Source organism: Tupaia chinensis, unplaced genomic scaffold (genome assembly GCF_000334495.1).
Source record: "Tupaia chinensis unplaced genomic scaffold, TupChi_1.0 Scaffold144482_1, whole genome shotgun sequence".
Taxonomy (NCBI): Eukaryota; Metazoa; Chordata; class Mammalia; order Scandentia; family Tupaiidae; genus Tupaia; species Tupaia belangeri.
Window position 1 is genome coordinate 2,322,372 of NW_006204341.1, and position 20,155 is coordinate 2,342,526.

General features: G+C 37.3%; 1 protein-coding gene across 1 annotated transcript in view; it reads right to left on the minus strand.

The window, feature by feature from the left end:
* DIAPH2 (diaphanous related formin 2) overlaps positions 1–20,155 on the minus strand; it is a gene marked incomplete at its 5' end in the record, with an annotated part of 1,076,033 nt that overhangs the window by 804,278 nt on the left and 251,600 nt on the right.

The window sequence follows — 20,155 nt, forward strand, 5'->3', positions numbered from 1 at the left end:
CCCCCCCCAAAATAAGAATACTATATGAGAAATACTAGACAGCATTAAGCCCCCAAACATCTGGATAATTAGTATCCCAGAAGGGGAAGAAACTAATAAAGGTATTGATAATCTATTCTATGAAATCTTGGAAAAAAACTTTCCAAATCTAGAGAGGCATTCAAATATCCGGACCCAAGAAATACAAAGGACACCTAATAGAACAGAACCTATAAGATCTTCTCCAAGGCACATCATAGCCAGACTGGCCAAATCTACAAACAAAAACAAGATACTAAAATTGGCAAGAGAGAAATATCAGGTTACTTTTAAAGGTTATCCAAGCAAGTTAACCTCAGACCTCTCATCAGAAACAATGTGAGCAAGGAGAGAATGGGGAAATATATTCAAAGGGTTAAGTGAAAAATAGTTTCAACCAAGAATATTATACCCAGCACGATTATCTTTCATATGGAAAGAAAGGATAAAACATTCTCAGATGAACGAGACCTGAAAGAATTTGCCAATAGCAGACCCACTCTTCAAGAAATTCTGAAAGGACTGCTCTACCAGCAAAACTAAAGACATATACAGAAATAAGAGAACAAAAGGCAATCAAGAAAATGACCAATTTAATGCTAGGGACAAGAAACATCAATAATAACATGGAGGGACCAACAGTTGGCGTAACGGCTATGTCACTGGACTCCCACATAGTCGACCGCGGTTCGAGTCCTGGACCTGGTGGCTTAAACTCACACTGGGCGCGTGTGCATGTGTGCCCAAGATCCCGAGAGGAGATTGCAGGAGAAGGGACTGCAGCATGGCCACCCCCCCGGGGGGTGAGTTCTCGCTTTCTGTCTCTCTGTCTCTGTCTTTTTGGCGAGAGCATGTGCCCTATAGCAAAAACCTCTCAAAAAATAATAATAACATTGAATGTTAAGTTCCAGGACTTAAATAGAAAGACTGGACCACAGCAACACTGCATATTCAACAGAAGAGTGTTTGAACGTAAGACTGAAATTGCAAAATAGAATTTTATGACTTGAGTAAAACATTATTGATTTTTTTTTTTTTTACTATGCTCTGTTTCCCCAATTTAAACATTTTACTTTCTTTTGAGTTGTTGATAGGTTCAGCAATTTGTTAAAATATTTTTCTTGTTTGTTTCTTTAAATGGGAACATAAACTTTTCTTTTTTCCTGACCCCTTTAGAAATATTTGGGAGTATTCTTATTTTGTGGCAGAAGGGTTACTTGCATAAATTCAATAATGCTTGTTACGGTGGATCAGAAATAGGAAATACTCATTATTGGACAGGGCTTTGACTGGAATGTCATACCTGAAGATGAATCCTAAAACTGTGGAACTAAGGTCAATCTCAAGTAAGCAAACAGAAGCTCTTAGAAAGATGGCCTGGCACCATAAATGGTTCTGCCTGGCAGAGAGGATTAGAGAAGATATATCAAAGAATTTATAACATAAAATAACCTAGACTTTTCCAGCCCAGCATTGTAATCAGTATAGATTGCAAAAGAGCAACCACACCAGAGGATTATCTTAAGACTTTGAAAGAAGAAAAAGAGACTGATCTTTGCCAGCAGATGGTATATTACAGAATACTTGGTAGGCAGGGCTAAATTGAGAAGGTTTATGTGTGACTTATGTGCTGGACATTTGCTTTTCAACAATCTGAGTAGTTGACATGTAAATATTTTCTCAAAAATATTTAAAACCATACTGTCTATGTTGTTATAGAGTCACAAACAAAATTATATAAAATCATAAGAAATATTTTGAACATTATCTTTGAAATTCAGTATTCTGAAATTTTGAAAGTTATTAACTGTCAAGAACTATGGAGTATGAGCAAAAAAATTTTTGATACGTATGTTTGTGGAAAAATGTAAAAATAAACAAATAAATGGAAAAAATATGTCCTTGTTTAGCATAAACAGCAGAGCTCTATCATTTAGCAATTCATTATTATGGGATGTAGATATTTCAATGAAATACAGATTTATAAATATCCTCTTCAAAAGATGTAGTGGACTGGCCTTGTAGTACAGCAGTTAAATGTTGTGCAGAAGAATCCAGATCCCACATGGGTCAACCAGGGTTCAAATCAAGTTCCAGCAGCATGAAAAGCATACTGGGTGTGCACATATTCTGGATCTTGACAGGATGGAGTAATGAGGAAAAAGGATTGTGTACTGGCCAAGTCCAATTGGAGGATGGTGTTTCATCATATCTCTTTCTTTCTTTTACCCCACCCCCTGTCTACCTTATAAGAAAGTATACAGCCCTAGCATATAAAAAAGGTAGTAATTATTCATTGATGTTTGGCCTGACACAAAACACAAGTATCAGGAATTACTTGGAAAAAATGGAGCCTCTTGCATTTACTTTGGGAATAATCCTTGGTTAGCCTTACTCGCCTTTTTATCCAACATGAATGACATAATCTGCCATTTTAAGGTTGGTTTCTGCTAGCTACAGTGACTTTGCTATCTGTTTGTACTTTATCTTATTAGCTTTGATTATACTGAATTTTCAATAAACCCAGTGAACACATTTTGCCCAACTTATCAACATCTCTACCAGTTTGTGTTTCCAAATGGAATGAGGCCTGAACTAGAGCATTCGTAACAGATGTGTAAAAGTTATATAAGAGATATTGCAAATAAAAAAATAGGCAAGTATGATTAATAAGGAGTGTTAAAGATGGTTACAAAAGAATACACACAGGGGTCAGAGACAAAAACTTGAAGGGACAGGCGAGTTTTCTAAGACAATATACTGAGGATTGTTTTTTTAAAAGAGTTAAATTGGCACCAGCAATCAGTATGGTGGCTAAGGCTCTAGACTCTCCCATGGCTGGCTGCGGTTTGAATGCCAGACCTGGTGGCTTACTTCCTGATTCTCTCTCTCTCTCTCTGGTAAGCACATGTGCTCTATAGCAATTTAAAATAGTAATAAATAAACTAAATAAATAATTCTTAAAAAAAATAGCCGAATAGTATTAATGTAATCTCAAATCTGTTACGTTCACAGACTAAAAAAACTAGCATCGTGCTTATAAAAGGGAACTTCAAAAAATTTGTGGAGAACAATGGAATTAAAGGAGGAATTCATTGAGGCCAGCAGGTGACATAGTAGTTAAGGTGCTACACTCCCACATAGGCCACCACAGTTTGAGTCCCAGATTTGGTGGCTTAAAAATCATGCCGGGCATGAGTGCATGTGTGTCCAAAATCCCAGGAGGGGAACGAAGGAGAAGGGATTGCGGTGTGACCATCCCCCCTGGGGGGTGATTTTTCGCTTTCTCTCTCTGTCTCTCCAGCAAGTGCACGCACCCTATAGCAAAAATCTCTCTAAAAAATAATATATATGAGCTCATTTTGGTTCAAAAAGATTGAAACACTTGCATAATTTTTATAATATGCTTTTTCTATGAATTTCCGTGTATATACCTCTACGATATATGTCCACCATGGTGCTTATACCTGCATATAGTATTTGCTAATTCCTACTTATCTAGCATTTTTCAAATTGATATGTTTCAGAAATTTCCAGGAACATAGTTGAAAAACCAATCTGTCCATGTAATTTGTTCTTGCTCCTTAAACTAAACTCTTCTATAGTTGTCTATTCGTTACTTTCATTACTCCAATTTTCCAAGCTCATTTTAAAGAGTTGAGAAATGTACTTGAATCAACCTATGGCCATCAGCAAAGTAAGAAGTATGATATGAACATGTGTACCATTATTATAATTTGTAAACAAGACAAAAATAATAGTACCAAAATTAATGAAAAATCCACATAACAGCAACTCGTCACTGCATATCTTGCATTTGATTCTCAGGAGAAAGCGATGATAACTAAATAGACTAACAGAGAAGGGAATTTTTGTTAAGTATGAGATTTTTAAAAAGAAATATTTTATTTAACTTTATTTATTATTATTATTGTTATTATCATCATCATTATTATTATTTTGTAATTTGACCAGAGAAAGAGGGAGAGAGAAAGAGAAAGTGAGAAAGCAAGCACCAGGTCCAAGACTGAAACCACTATCAGCCATGTGGGAGTCAAACATCTTTAACCACCACACCGCCTGCTGGCCCCAGAGAAGGTTTTGTTTTGTTTTTAAAGAGATTTTTGCCTTAGTGCACGTGCACTGGTCAGAGAGAGAAACAGAGACAGTGAAAGGGAAAGTGAGAAATACCCCCCCGGGGGGATGGCCATGCTGCAATCCCTTCTCCATTCTCCTTCTGGGATCTTGGTCACACTTGGCAAACATGTGTTAGTTTCAAGCGCCTGGGTCCAGGATTCAAACTGTGGTCAGCCATGTGGGAGCCCAGTGACGTAACCACTACACGATCAGCAGGCCCCAAGAGAAGGTTTTTAAGATACAAAATATGTCAGAAGGCACAAGGTCAGAGAATATCTCCAGGTCAATGTCCTATACTACTTACATTTAAAGTATTATGTCATTTTAATCTATGCTCATAATGCCGACCTCAAAGGCACAGAGAAATTTTTAAACAGTTTCTATATCACAGAAAAATGTATTAATGCATAATACAGTGTTAGCACTGGATCCATTTCAAGGTATTCTGATTCTTTGTCAAATATTAATTCACATATGGAAATTTATGACAACTCAATTTTTAAAAAGCTGTTTAACCACAGTACTCTAGCCTTCAATACCTTTTGCTGAATGAATGTTGAATGCACCAATTTAAGAAATGATCTCTAGGAAACAGTCTTAGAAGCTAGTATCAAGGGAGAAATGGTACCATATAAAAAACCTAGAGCAGTACTCAGAACTTAGGTGGGATCTGCACAAATAGATGGAATTGTAGCCAATCTGCATATTTTCAGTAATACTGGATGTTTCAGAGCAGATGAAATAAATAGGAGTGGGTGTATTCTGGGTGTATCTAGGCTTGAGATTCAGGTTTATGTGACAGGCCACTAAACTAACTCACTGAAGCTGATTTAATTTTAAAAGTACACTGTAACATTATGCTGTCTTCTATGTTCTGCCTTCATGGATTCCATCTCAACAGAAGAGTTCAAGTTTAAACTGCCTGATGTAAAAGGCTATATACCTGTACCTTTGCTGACCAGGTGGGAAATCTCCCCACATTAGCTGTCCATTACCTAACACCAGTTCAACAGCTGGGGTCATAGAGCAAATACTGTTATCCAGTACACATGTATCTTCTTTCAATCAACTACACAGAATATCTGCACCCTTGGTGCTGGATGGCATCTTAATTGTGAATTATCAGCTATCCAATTCCTATCACAAGTCCAGCTGAGATGATAGATATTCCAAAAGGAAAGCCTAGGGATATTCCTCGAATACAGTGTGATAGCTGGTTAGATTAGTGAAAAGCTAGATATCACAGATTAGTGAAAAGCTAGATATCAGTACTGTTACTCCAGGTCTTCGTAGAAACATCATGCCTTTGATTTTTTTGAAGTCCCAGCCCCATATAAAAAATGGACATTAACAGAAATCCTCTGTACCCTATAGAAAACTATTAGGGAATCATTCTACTATGCTTTTAAATATTCTTCACTTAAAGAACCACAAAATAAAATTTTCTGAGTTCAGAATTAGTAAGAATGTCTTTCCAACAAAGATACACTCTCATTCATCAGGTAACCGATATGTCTCTCCATCCTTGCCTTCCCCCAGCACTTGCAAAACAAAGAAACTTAGAACTACTTTATAGTTTTTCCCTTTTATATGTAATTTTTCCTCTTTATTCGTGATAGAGCTAAAGTGCATGCACACAAACATGACCAAACCCTGTGGAGGGTCTGGTCATGTCAGGAACCCTTTCTTCCCATTTTCTAGTCCGTGGGATCTTGGGTACTTACATGTGAGCCTTGCACCTGTCAGGTTGACCAAGGGATTTGAACTGCAATCACCATGTGGGATCCAGCCTCTCCTGAGTAGCGCATTACTGTTGTACCATGGAGCTAGCCCTGGAACTACTGGATATTCTTATCAGTACCTAGCATTATCCTAAGTTCGATTCTCCAAAATTTCACAAAAAAAAAAAAAAAAAAAAAGCCACTTTTTTTCTGTTTACTTGGAGGTTTTTTTTATACCCTAATCTCAAAGGTAAAGGAATATGTGCATCTCTTATTGTAAGCTGCAGTTGCAAAGATGGCTCAACAATTCACTTGACCCAGCAAATCCCCCAAAATCATGCAAATGAAGAGGTTCAAATCTTCATTTTCACTTTAAGAACATCCATGAAACTGTCCAGGCCAAAAGTATGCATATCTGAAAAGTCACCCAGTATCTGAAATATCTCACTTTACAGAAGCAATGTGTGCCATTCCGCATTACAATGGCGGAGTTGGTAGGCATGCCCAGACGAAACAGTGGGGTTGGACATGGTCAGTGGCCCAAAAAGTGTGCTGAATGTTTCTTGCACATGCTTAAAAATGCAGAGAGTAATGCTGAATTTAAGGGTTTAGATTAAATTCTCTGGTCATTGAGCATGTTCAGGTGAACAAAGCAGCCAGTATGTATTGCTGAGTTTACAGATCTCATGGTCAGATTAACCCATACATGAACTTCACCTGCCACACTGAGACGACCCTCACTGAAAAGGAACAAATTGTGCCTAAACCAGAAGAGGAGGCTGCACAGAACAAAAAGATGTCTCAGAAGAAACTGAAGAAACAAAAACTCGCAGCACAAGAATAAATTCAGCATAATATAAATGCAGATAAAAGTTTAAAAAGAGAGAGAAAGAATATTAAAATTCTATTCTTTGTCCATATCTTTTATTTAAATTAATTTGTATGACTCAAAATACAGATATTTCAAATGACACATATTGGTTTGTCAGAAAAGTCATGACACATTTTTGCAATAGAAAGACAGAAAAAAAAATCATGACTTTTCTGATAACCCAATAATTATAAGCACTTCTTTCCCAAGACTAATTTTGAATATATAGAAGATACAAAAAAAGTTTTAAAATGGAAGTAAAAAAATTATATTTAATTAGCCTACCTAGGCTTTGCTCTTAAATTTTGTATATGCTATATGCTCAGTTACAAGTTTCTAGTTATTTTAAACAATTATCATATATAAATTGGCTTTCTAATTTTTTTATAGATTTTTGCTATAGGGTACATGTGCTCACCAGAGAGACAGAAAGCCAGAAATCACCCTCCCCGGGGTGTGGAGTGGATAGCCACATTGCAATCCCTTCTCTATTCCCCTCTTGGGATTTTGGATATGCATGCATATACACTCTGTGTGTGTTTCAAGTCGCTGGGTTCAGGAATCAAACTGCAGTTAATTATGTGGGAGTCCGGTGCCTTAACCACTACGTCCCTTGCTAGCCCAGGCTTTCCAATTTAATATAAATATTTTAAATTCGAAAATGTGCTACCATATAGTAATTGCCAACATAAGAGCTATTTATCTATTTTTTAAATAGTTATTTATTTTATTTATTATTACTTTTTTAAATTCACTACAGGGTACATGTGCTCACCAGAAAGAGATACACAGAAAGAGAGGGAAAGTGAGAAAACCAGCCTCCAGGCCCAGGACTCAAACCACCAATGGCCATGTGGGAGTCCCGCAACCAAAGTACCATGACAGGTGCTGACCCCATCTATTTATCTTAATGCTTATAAAACTTTCTCCTACTAAAACCATACCTCAAAAACTTGGGTCAGTATTTGCTATATCTAATTACTTTTAAAAATAATGTAGGGCACCTAGATTTAGTCTGCTTTTAATACGAAGTATAATACTACATGAGCTTTATGTCAAAACTGTATTTTAAACCTAACAGGATATGCTTAAAAATTCTAGGTAACTTAATATTTATGGTATCAACTTAGACAATGACCTTGGATATGGTTGATTAAAATTGTTGATGAAAATTTTAAGAAAAGGCATATAAACTGGCATAACTACAATGAACTTACCATTTTCTGGTCTATGTATAAATATACTAGTGGCATTCTAAAATGATTTATGCATTTGAAAGTTAAAGTGAACAAATTCAAAATACCAATATTAAAAAACCTACTTTGGTAATACTTCTTATAATGCTGTCTTATGAGATGTGCTCACAATTTTAAGTTCTGTTCACCTTTCTACACTATAAAATATTGTTCTCATTATTCCATTTTTCATAGGTAGTCCTTTGCAAAATGCTCTGAGTATTGATCTGTACCTACTTTATATTAACTTTCTAAGTGGTGTTGGCTGCTTTGCCAAGATTTTAATAAATTTAATACAGACTTTTTAAATAGTTATTAACGCTCATTAACGCTCATAATTCACAAAGTGCTTTCTATTGCTAATTTGTATTGCTGTCAAGATGCAGCTATTTTCATTACAATGATTATGTTAACATGCATATTTATTAACATGCTAGAAAAATGTTTAAATCTAAAGGGAAGAAAACATCGAGTAAAAACAAGCATTTCATACCGGCACATATACAAACTCTAAAGGGTATTTTATCTGTTTTCACCTGCTTAGAAATGGCCATGGAAGCTATCATTAGAGGAAGTGAATACCGACACTAGGCCATGAGTTTGGCAGAAAACTAGATCCCAAGCAAAACAGAAAAAAACAGTTTCCTAGTAGGGTAACTGCCCATCAAGCCACAAGGCAATTTCAGAAACAACTCTAAAAAGAATTCTATGCAATCACAACTCGGTGATGCTATTCTTCAAACCAGTATTTGCTGTTTTTGTCATACATTCAGAAACCTTAGAGACAATGATTTATTGCTGCATATTTCTTTGGATCTTCATAAAATGTATTGCCAAATATCTATACATCCTGTAATGGGTTGACTGGGAATAAAATTGTTCATCCCATTGGTCATTTCTCAGCAGGCACAACTTTCTTTCACAAACTTCAGTAAAGGAATATAAACAAAAATCAGGAAATAACATAGTTCTTCACAATCACACACAGACCATAATATGTAAAAACTCTAATGCAATAAATTGGGATTTATTTTACAGTCAAAGCACATAGATTTTTAGGGAGTTAAATAGAATTGTAAATACTCAATTTCACTAATTCACCATGCAACTGGAAATACACTATTGTGGAAAGCATGTTATGTTGTCTGTAGCTTATGAATATGATTCAAGTAAAACCAATAGGTTTCATTCCTATGTGGAGGAAGTTAGCTTCATTCTTTTCCTCTGATTACATCTAAAAATGCATGGCCACAAAATAGTGCCAGATTAATGCAAATTCATTCTCACTGCTAGAGAAGCATAGGTTGTTATTGATGGTGGGTCAATATCCACATCAAATCACACATTATTGTATATAAATTACACAGTACCAGCTATCATGAAACAAATAAGAGGGCAAGAGGGTCCTTTCCCCAGAGGAGACTAAAATCTAAATGAGATAAGCAGATTGACATACATGCACGAAACTACTGTTGAGCATAAGCAGGTAGAGGTAAATGTATATAGTAAAAAAAAATGAATGTTGAGGGAATGTATAGTAAGAGAGTGATTGGGGATATGGCAAGTTAATGATGGTTTATAAAAGGAATTTTTAAATATTTGCCTTCAGCAGAAAATATAATGAAATGACTTCTTAGAGCCTTTATCATCTGAGTGATTAAATACCATATGCATTAGAAATTCATGACTCCATTTAATATTCTAAATGATTGTGCTGTAAGAATGTTTAGTAAAACTATTGGTATATATGCATATGTGTGTAGTGAGTATCTGTGTGTGTTTATGTGAGCACTTATGTATGTGTTATTTTACTAGATGCACAAGAAGAAACTAGTTAAAACTGGTAAGAAAGGAAAACAGCCATAGGAGGGCAAATGTTTAGGTTCTAATGAACATAAAGTCTGAATAACAATTATGTAAGAGTTTTAGGAACTACTTTCTTCAATATTTAAAAAAAATTATAAGTATCTATTAGGGTTTGGTAAGTACAAGAAAATAATGGAATGCTCAGAGATCCTCTAGTATTATGGAGAAACATTTTTCTTACTCTTTAAAATAATTTCTAAATACTAATCTTCTATTTCCAATAGCAAAAGTAATAGGATTGGAACTAAGCAAAATATACGAAATAGAGGTTTCAAGCTGGAAGGCTCCAATCTCATTTACATATAGAAAGACCTAGGCCAAAGAGGTCCACTGACTAGACCAAAGTCACTGAACAGAGTGAACAATCAAGGACTAGAAATCAGATACCTTAACTGGCTACTTCTCAATTTAGTACACCAGATAGCTTTGCTTTATATAAAGGGAAAGGGGTCAACAAAATTTAATTTCATTAAGGATAATAAACCTACATGATTCTACTTTTTCCAATATTCTGAACTAGTTAATATTGTTACCTAGACAGAATTTAGCTTGTTATTTCAATGATTTTAAGGATAATTATCCTATGTATAATTGTAGTGGGTTGGATAGCATCCACCCTGAACCTCAGAACATGACCTTATCTGCAATTAGGGTCTTTATAGGTATAATTAAGGTAATCGATGGAGATAACATTACATTGGATTAGGGTAGGCCATCAATCCAATTAGAAGGTCCTTATAAGAGATAAACTTGGGCCAGCTATAGTCCTAGTAGCTAAGGGAGCCAGATTCCACATGACCAACCACAGTACAAAACTCAGTCCTGCTATCTTGAAAAATGTGCAGGAAACATGCATGTGAATATGTATACATACTTGTTCAAAATCCAGATGAGATGGAGAAATGGAGAAGAGATTGCAGCATAACCATGCCCCATTAGGGGGTGCTGTCTCCCTTTTTCTTTCTCATTTCTCTGTCTGATGAGTGCACGTGCCCTCTGACCTGGTAGTTAAGGTAGTTGGTTTCCACATGGTCACTATATGTTGAATCCCAATGATGGTTGCTTGAAAAGCATGTATGCATGTGTGACCCAAATCCCAATAACATTGAGAAATGTACAATGGATTGCAGTGTGACCATACCCCATAGGGAGGTGTGTTCTCCCTCTCCTCTTTCCAGTTCTCTGGGTGTCTGATAATGTTCTGATGGCAAATCAATAAACAAAACTGTACAACATCAAAACAAAAACAAAAGAAAACAAATGTAAAAAAAAAAAAAAAGAAAGAAAAAAACAGAGACACAGAGAAAAACACACAAGGACAGAGGCAGAAATTGGAGTCATGCTGCCACAAGGCAAGGAATGCCAGAAACTAGAAGAGGGGAGAAAAGATCCTCCCCTAGAGCCTTTGAAGAGAGCTTGCTGACAAGATCTTGACCTCAGACTTCTGGCTACCAGAAGTGTGAAAGAATAAATTTTTGTTGTTTTAAACAACTGATTTTGTGGTAACTACAGAAATCCTCAGGAACTGAAATAATATTCAACAATTCTTGTTTAATTTCAAGCATTCTTCTGCTACTATCAGGGATGTTCAAAAGGTTCATGGAAAGTGCACATTATGAAAAAATTATGTAAGGATTTCAGCATTCTTTTACACCAAAATAAATCTGTACTTTAATTCAATTTTGATACAAATTTCTGAAGTACCCTCATACAAGACACTATGCATTCATAGTAATTTTTTCTTTATTTTCTGTATAGCTTCCTTTTGGAAAATTATTATTAAATTAGGAATCATTACTTACTTTTTAAAAAGAAATATTCTCTTTTCTCATTCTTTTATTATTTAATTTTATTTATTATTATTTTTAATTTGCTATAGAACACATGTACTCACCAGAGACAGAGACAGAAAGAGAGAGAGACAAAGAGAAGACTGCCAGGTCTAGGATTCAAACCACAGTAAGCCATGTGGGAGTCCAAAGCCACAGTCACCACACACCTCCTGGCCCCCAAAGTATTAATCATTATTAATATTATTAAATCATCCTCACTCTTTGCTTAATTCTTACGTTGCTTTATTCCTGTCTGATATTTTAAGCAGTTGTTTCATTACTTTTATTTATTTGTCTCTTAAGGCAACTAATTGGCTGTTAGTTTGGTTGTGGATTTGTTGGTTTCTAATAGGAAGGTTAGGCCTTTTAAAGTAGAGGGTGGCAAGAGAGAAAAATCTTACAACTTATATTTAGTTTCAATCTGGTAGAAACAGATTTTGTTTCACTTCCCAGAGGGGGTATATGCTCAACAGATAAAGAGAGGTAGAGAAGCAGAGATAGAAGGAAAAAGAGGGGAAAAGTACCTTTACTCCCAGTCAGGCATGGTCATATCACAATCTCTTCTCTTTTTCCATGCATGGTCATGCAACATATGTACTATGCCTGAGATTCAAATCAAGGTCAGCCATATTGAATCTGGCTTCCTTAACCAGTAGACCCCAAGGCAAGCTCAAAGGTGTGGTTTATACTATGGAATGGTTAAAGGTAGGAATATGTTTCTTTTTAATAAAAATGTTTGGAAGTTCTGTGTTAATAAAGTTTTAAATGTTTCTTTTCTGTAGGCTTTCTAAATGCTTTTTTTGTTCAATGTGAGTTGCCTAGAGAAGAAAATACTATGCTGCACTATCAGAACTTATTTACCTATATGATATGGACACACATCCTACCACTACCACTTTTGGTTTGGGTTTTGTATTTTGCTTCTTTGTGGTATTTTGAAGGGGTAGGTTGAGGAGAGTATCTCCTTGTAAGAAAAAAAAAAAACATTTTGGGTCAGAGTGGAAGGGTAGATATAAGACTAAGGAGAGACCACTACTGGAGGTAGCTTTTTTTTCTCCTCCTTCCAAACCTATGTGCGAACATAATCACACTAGTGGCATTTCATGGCAGCAGTGTATTACATTTCCTCATTTTCCCAACTTCTAATGTAACAAGGAATAATGCTACGTGCTGAATATGTAAGATGAAAAAAATCTTAGTTCTAGCTCTGAAGGAGTTCTTCATGCAATAAGTATCCTTCTCGCCTTATTAAAGTTACTATACTAGCTAGTACCTGACGGGCTCATAACTTCTCAGAAGGAGCACTCTCCGCAATCAACTTCTCAGGGAACAGTCCTGGGTGGATAAATTCTGGACTACATCATCCTGCCTCCTGCTTCCTCACAATTGATTAGGGGCAGGTGCCTGGACCATGGCATGACAAGCATTCAAGTAGGCTTGCTAACTTAGGTAGGTTGCCATAAAAAGCTTTGTCCATGCAGAAACAAATTTCTGACCACAGTCCCCTATCTGCAATTTGAACTGAGTAATACAAAGATGGTCACGCAGTTCGTATCAGGAAAAGAAGCCAAATTATGCATACTCCATGGTAACCCTGGAACATCAGGGACATTCACCACAAATTTCTATAACGGGGTTGACAAAGGCACATAACAAAAATAACTGGGTTCCAGCACTACCTTGAGATGTCAAATGACCTTCCATACCCACCTCCATGAAGACAGAGATACAGACAGAAAGCAAGAAATCCCCCCCCCAGGGGGAGGGGTGGCCACATCGCAGTCCCTTCTCCATTCTCCTCTCAGGATCCTGGGCATGCACACACACACGCCTGGCCACATCGCTGTCTTTAGAATTTCTATGAGATTCCTTTCTCTCTTACTTCAATGTGTAACATGGTCTTCCTGCTTCCACTCAGTGTTGTCCTTTAAAAACATATGTCAGGAGTCAGCAGATGGTGTAGTGGTTATGTCGCTGGACTCCCACATAGCCAACTGTGGCTTGAGTCCTGGACCTGGTGGCTTGAAATTCATGCCGGGCAGGTATCTCGGAGTGCCCAAGATCCTGGGAGGAGAAAGGATGGTGGTGTGACTGTCCCTCTTGGGGAGTGATTTCTCAATTTGCTCTCTGTCTGTCTGTCTGCCTCTCTCCCTCTTTCTTTCTCTCTGGTGATCACACATGCCCTAAGACAAAAACCTCTAAGGAAAAAAAAAAAAAAAAGGAAGGAAAAACGTAGGTCAGGTCATGCCATTCCTCTCCTCAAAATCTGCTAACACTGGACCAGCAGTTAGCGTAATGGCTATGTCGCTGAACTCCCATGTAGCCGAACGCGGTTCAAATTCCAGACACGGTGGCTTAAAGTCACACAGGGCACGTGTGCGTGTGTGCCCAAGATCCTGAGAGGAGAATGGAGGAGAAGGGATTGCGGCATGGTCAACCCCCCAGGGGGTGATTTCTCGCTTTCTGTCTCTATGTCTCTCTCTTTCTGGCGAGCGCACGACGCGCCCTGAAGCAAAAACCTCTCCAAAAAAAAAAAAAAATCTGCTAACAGCTATCCAGCTCACATGGAGTGAAAGCCAAAGTCCTTCCACTGGTTCACAAGGCTCTACCTTATGTTCTTCCAGCCTCCCAGCCTCCTCAACATTCTGGGAACATACCAAATATGCTCCCAGCTCCAGCATTTGCTCTTGCTGTTTCTTCTTTCTAACAGGATTCCTCTTCCATTTAACTATATAGCTCACTCCCACACTTCCTTTAGACCTCTCCCCAGATGTCACTAAAGTCAGGGAGGCCTTTGCTGACTGTCTGATATAAAATAGTTAACACCTCCTTCCCAGCACATACCACAAACTAACATCTTCTGTACATTTTTTTAATGCTAGAGAGTGCAGGTGCACACACATGTACATGAGAGAAAAGCACAGTGAAAGAGAGAGAGAGAGAGGTACCCTCAATAGGGTCTCACAATACCATGATCCCCTTTCCGGGCTCTCCAAAAGCTTAAGATCCTTGGCACCTGCACATGCATCCCCAGCATATTTTCGGCTTGACCCAAGGATTCAGACTCAAGGTTGGTCATAATGCTTCCAATCTTGCATGGCACTTGCCTACTGCTGTGCCACAGTCACTGAGCCTTATATATGCCTTTTAAAAAAAAAGTCTGGCACCAGCAGATATTCCGGCTATGTCGCTGGACTCCCATGTGTTCGACCACAGTTCGAGTCCTGGACCCGTTGGCTTCGAGTCCTGGACCCGGTGGCTTAAACTCACACCAGGCGCGTGTGCGTGCATGCCCAAGATCCTGAGAGGAGAATAGAGGAGAAGGGATTGGGGCATAACCACCCCCCTAGGGGGTGATTTCTCGCTTTCTATCTCTCTGTCTCTGTCTTTCTGGCGAGCACACACACCCTATAGAGAAAACCTCTCCAAAAAAACAAAAAGTCTGACCTCTCTTATTACATTCTAAGCTCCATAAGGATAATCCCCATTTTGATAAAAGGGATTTATTTTTGTTATTATTTTTAAGGATATCCATGTGATATGTAAAAGCAAAGCACATAATATTAAATGCTATTTACTGAAATGTTCCAGTTTAAGGTATTACCAATGAAAGTTTATTCTTAATATAAAACAAACATTTACTTAAGTTATCAGATGATGGAAAATTGGAATAAATACCATATAGATGGCATTTGAATTGCTGTAGTTATCACCTCCAATGTATCCACAAAGGCAAAGAAGTCCCAACTTTACACAGAACAATGTGGTCTTCAAAAAAAAACACTAAACTTTACTATGCAATTATATACAAGGGGGTCTTCAAAAAGATCCATGGAAAAATGCCTATTAAGAAAAAATACACATTGATATCAAATTTTTACACCACATTAAACTTATACTTCAACTGCATTTTCCCATGAACTTTTTGAAGTTCCCACATATATTGTTGACATTGTACTTCAAAAAAAAATTTCATAGGTTAACTCAAAATGTAGAATTTCAGATTTTCTTTTTTAATCAATGAAATACAGGCCCATATGGTATTGTGCTGTCATTAAAAATTTCTCTGAGTTACATGACTAAATTCTCTATAACTCCAAAAGTAAGATTTGTTTCTTCAGATGGTAGATGAATAAAAAGGTGTTTCCTATTATTATCTTTTACACTTTTTGCTGAAAGGTTTCATGGTATTTCTTTTCTAATTCAAGTCAGACAAATTTTCATGAAAGAAATAAAGTCAAAATATTTAGTATGTGACAACAGTGAAAGGAGGATGTTTTAAGAGACTCTCCTTACTGTGAGATAGTACACAGTAGCTATTAAGGACCCAAACTGTGGGGATATATGGCCTGAGTTGAAATTGTAGCACAGACAACTATTAGCCATGTAACCTTAAAATGGACCAAATTATTTAACCTCTCTGAGCTTCAAGTTCCGCATGTATAAAACAGGAATGATACCTTTAGTAGTGATGCCATGGTTGTATGTGTACATATGTGTTTGTGTTACAATAAATACTATGCTATGTATGTGTGTGTGTATATGATGTCTTTTAAAAAATGCTTATAGAAATGCCTGTAGGGCATCTAGGAAGACATTAAAACATAGAGTTTGAATTTCAAGAGACCAGTCTGAATTGGAAATGTAAATCTAATATTTATCACAAAGATTATATGCACATATATAGTCACACAAACACTTTCACTCTTAGTACATGGCAGATAATAACTACTATATGAATGTTAAAATGTTCACCCAGCCTGTGGTGTGGTGGTTAAGGAGGCTGGATTCCACATGGCTAACTGCATGGTTCAAGTCCTGGATGCTGTGAAATCCTTAAAGGAAGGAAAAATGGTAGAGAAGGGGTTGCAGTGTGAGCATTCTGTGTGTGTGTGTATGTGTGTGTGTTTTGTGTTACCTCAATCCCTCCCTCTCTCTAGTGAGAGCAGGTGCCCTTTTTGCAAATGTTTAAAAGTGTCAAAATGTTATTTATTTATTTTTATGAAAGAGGGATAGATAGGTATTCTTGACAGGGTCTTGTCATGCCACAGTCCTATTGCTCTAGCCTCCCAGCTAGCTAGGATGACCACAGGCACACACCACCATACCCAGCCTGTTAAGTTTGATCCAGGAACTGAACCTGGGCCCTCTACACAGCCACAGCCTCAGCCTGGATCAGCAGTGCCTTGAAGCTTGAGACACTGTGGCTGGGCCGTAGTACTACTTTTAATAAGCATCTCTAAAGTAAATAAAAATTAAACTAATCAAATGAAAGTTAACTGACCCAGCCTGGTGGCACATGGGTAGCAAACTAATGCAGCTCTGGAAGACATATAGCTTACTATGGGTTTAGATTCCCAGCTCATTTTGAAATTACATTGGGTGCATGCATGTACCCAAGATCCTGACAAGATGAAGGTCTAAAGAAAGGGGGCCCCATCGAAGGGGTCTCTCTCACTCATGCATGCACACTTTCTATCATAAATAAAAGAACGTTTAAAAAGAAATGTTTAGGGCCAGCTCTGAGGCCCAATGGCTAGAGGAGTCATATTCCACATGGCTAACCACAGTTTCAGTCCCACCTCCAGCAGCTTGAGTGAAATGCCAGGTGCATGCATTTGCATTCCTACAATTCTAATGCGATAGAGAAATGAAGGAGAAGGACTTGCTGTGTGACCACATCTCACTGGGAGGTAATTTTTCCTTCTCCCCTCTGTCTCTGGCAAGCACACGCACTCTCTGGCAATTAAAACAAAACAACAACAACAACAAAACCTTTAAAAAAATGAAAGTTAACAGTTAAATATATATATTTATGTGTGTGTGTATATATATATATATATACACACACATATATATATGTGTATTATAATTTAATGAATGAAAATGATTTTTGATGGTTACTTTTTTGATTGCTATTATAAAAAATAAACAGAAATGTTTATTTAAAAAGAATTTATATATCACATATTATAATAGAAATATCACTAAACTTAAAGTAAGTAAAAGTAACAAAATGAGAAGCATTTGGCGGCATGGAGGTTAAAGCAATTGGATCCCATATGGTCGACTGAACAGTTAAAGTTCTAGTCTAGATCCTGGACCCGGTGGCTTGAAAATTACACCAGGTGTGTGGGCGTATGTGCCTAAAATCCCAAAAGAAAAATGAAGAATAAGAGACTGCGGACTAGCCATCCCCCCACGGGGTGATTTCTCATTTTCTATCCTGTCTTTCTTTTCTGGAGAGAGCACATGCCCCACAGCAAAAACTAAATAAATAAATAAATAAATTCTAGTAATTACAGTAATAGTAATATTAAGTTTAATATGGGAATCAGCAGATGGCATAGAGTTATGTCACTGGACTCTGACATGGCCAACCACAATTCAAGTCCCAGACCCAGTGAAGAAAATAACACCAGGTGCGTGGGCATGTGTGCCAAGATTCCAGGAGAGAATGGAGGAGAAGGGACTGTGACATGGTCATCCCTCCTGGGGGATGATTTCTCACTTTCTCTCTCAGTGTTTCTGTCTCTCTCTCTCCCTGGCAAGCGCAAGCACCCTAAGGCAAAAATCCTCTAAAAAATTTTTAATATGAAAGTAATTTCAAATTTATTCATTCATAGTTAATTTAGAATTAACATATATATGTGTGTATATATATCTATATAGATATATATACACATACACAAATATATAACTTCATATACCTATGAGCTACAGAAAAAAATTCCAAGTGGATAACTGTCATTAATTATGCTTTCTAATTTCCTCAGGCTTAATGTCCCTGCTCAAAATAGTCCCTTTGTTTTGTATCTTATCCTCAAAAGTATGAATCACATACAAGACAGGACTGTAGAAGGGCACTACTAGCCAAATCATTCACCAAAAAACTGACTATGTCCAAAAATTGAAATATCGCTAAACAAAATTGAAACATGTGCATCCCAGGTAAGTTATTTAAAATGAATTTTAAAAATCTGCTACCCGTGGGATCAGCAGTTAGTGTAATGGCTATGTCACTGGACTCCCATGTAGTCGACTGCGGTTCAAGTCCCAGACCCAGTGGCTTAAACTCATGCTGGGTGTGTGTACGTGTGTGCCCAAGATCCAGAGAGGAGAATGGAGGAGAAAGGATTTCGGTATGGCCATACCCCCTGGGAGGTGATGGGAGGTGATACCTTCTGTCTCTCTGTCTTTCTGGCGAAAGCACATGCCCTATAGCAAAAATTTCTCCCTCCCCACCTCCACAAAAAAAAAAAAAAAAGAAAAAAAATCTGCTACCCTTACCATATGCCAAATATGCATGTATGAAACAATCCAGCGATTACATTCTCTAAAAATGTGTGTTGAAATCTACTCATATTATATCTAGTTCTCCCATTGCAATCCCTTACCTGCAGCAGAATCCCAATAAAGCATGATTCCATTCAGAAGAACGGGGTGTGGGGAAGGGTGGTAATTACTTATTAACTAAAAAGAACCCCAAGGAATATGGAGAAAGAATATTTCCTCTTAGAAAGTAAAAGAGAGATTGATTTTCTGCCTTAAATTTACCTGGTGTACATATCTCAATGTATAAGTTGATAGGGCACAAAAGTAGTTTAGCATCCCAAACAAAATAGGTTTCCCCCCTAGTTTTGGAGGCATACTCCTAGAGCAGGGAGAAAAGTAATTAATCATTCACTGGCCAGGTGAATCAACTTGGACATTAGGAGCATGACATATAGTGATAGCGATAAATATCAGATTATAAGGTGTTTTTTTTTTTTTGGAGAGGTTTTCGCTATAGGGCGCATGTGCTCGCCAGACAGAGAGAGAGAGACAGAGAGACAGAAAGCGAGAAATCACACCCCAGTGGGGATAGCCACGCCGCAATCCCTTCTCCTCCGTTCTCCTCTCAGGATCTTGGGCACACATGCACACGTGCCCGGCGTGAGTTTTAAGCCACCGGGTCCAGGACGCGAACCGTGGTCGACTACATGGGAGTCCAGTGTCATAGCCATTATGCTAACTGCTGGTCCCACTACATTTCTTTAAATATGTTATTTTTAAGAAAATACAAACATTTTGTCACTCCCACACACCTACCCAACCACCCTCTACACAGGGAAAAATATGTTAAAGACAAAAGAAAAAAGATTATAAAGATTTCTTCAAAAAAAAATCTATAATCTTTGCTTTATAGAAAAAAAAGAAAGAAAGAAAGGAATAAAGACAGAAAAACTGAAAATATAAACTTAGAGAAATGAGAATAAGTCACTCGATAAGTGCTAGCACTGAGCATCAGGATTCATAAACAACTATCTTTATCACATTTGAATTAATCAATTTCTAGGTTTAGCAAGAAATAACAATATAAAAATAACAAGCTAAATCCAAACATTGAAAAAAACCTAATGTAAAAAAAGAAGTTTAAAATGTGTGTTCTTTTTTTTTGGGGGGGGGGGGGTTTCGTAACTGGCCTGCTGCCTA